This window comes from Propithecus coquereli, unplaced genomic scaffold, assembly GCF_000956105.1.
Source record: "Propithecus coquereli isolate 6110/MARCELLA unplaced genomic scaffold, Pcoq_1.0 Scaffold841, whole genome shotgun sequence".
Lineage (NCBI taxonomy): Eukaryota > Metazoa > Chordata > Mammalia > Primates > Indriidae > Propithecus > Propithecus coquereli.
In genome coordinates this window covers 47,951-49,191 of record NW_012154630.1, presented here as the reverse complement: position 1 = coordinate 49,191, position 1,241 = coordinate 47,951, and the positions used below count along the sequence as shown (strand labels likewise).

Sequence of the window (1,241 nt, the reverse complement as noted above, 5' to 3'; positions counted from 1 at the left end):
TGATTGTAATCTGTGTACCAATAGCCGGGTCCATTGCAGGGCACATTGGAGTTCATTGATAAGTGGGAGCTATGACTATCACCATCATATTTATGCATAACATTCAGATATATTTGAATCTGTGTATGGTAGCATAAAAACATTAAAAAATACAATAATAATGTCAGTCTGAAACAGGCACAAAATATGGACGAAATAGTGACTTCTTTTGCTGTTATTTGCATCTTGCTTCCATTTCCCAGTTCTCAAAAGTCTATGGCCCAGTGTTCACTGTGTATTTTGGCATGATGCCTATAGTGGTATTACATGGATATGAAGCAGTGAAGGATGCCCTGATTGATCATGCAGAGGAGTTTTCTGGAAGAGGCCTTTTCCCAATTGCCGAAAGAACTACTGAAGGACTTGGTAAGTGTACAATTGCCTGAGGCCCAGCGGCAAAGGGGGTAGTGAGGATGGAAACACAGCTTGGGTGGGCAGATCTTGGGCCACCCACATGCCTATGGACTGTCAGCTCCCTCCTACTCACCTGGGATTTCACTCCTAGTTTCTGTTTCCCATTCTGGTAGGAATTATTAACAGCAATGGAAATAGATGGAAGGAGATCCGACGCTTCACCCTCATGACCCTGAGGAATTTCGGATGGGGAAGAGGAGCATTGAGGAACGTGTCCAAGAGGAGGCCCGCTGCCTTGTGGAGGAGTTGAGAAAAACCAAGGGTGGGTGACTCTCTACTCTGTATCACTGACCTCTACAGACTGCTGTCTTCTCTAGTGACATCCCAGGGCACGTTGAGGGGTGGCCAGATCTTTCATTATGAGTCTTGGTTGTCAGTCCTGAAGTGGAGGAGAAAGGTTTGAAGCGGAGACCCAACGAAGCTTGTGTGCATCTGGGCTATGTGTACAGGCATCATTGTGTATACAGTGTGGGCATAAAAGGTCGTTTAATCTGGTTTCCTCCTTAACTTGTGTCTTTGTTTTGAAATCATAAATCATGTTTATAGGTTTTGAGTTCATTTTCAGAATGTATTAAAGAGCAATGCTTTTTCCATAGCCTGAATGTAAGTTACCTGTTTCAGAACATTTCACCAGAGAATACATGGCAGATGGTCATGGTGGGAATGACCCCATCACACACTTACAGAGCACCTACCACGTGACCTGTGCTTTCATTTAATTGTGCTCTGTTTGCATGGTCAGCCTCACTGACATCTCTGGGTGTTTCTGCCAGGCCCTGCTACAGTTC

At 44.6% G+C, this 1,241-nt stretch overlaps 1 pseudogene; it reads left to right on the top strand.

Annotated features, from left to right (window-relative positions):
- Positions 1-208: 208 nt before the first annotated feature.
- LOC105826042 overlaps positions 209-1,241 on the top strand; it is a 15,038-nt pseudogene continuing 14,005 nt past the window's right edge.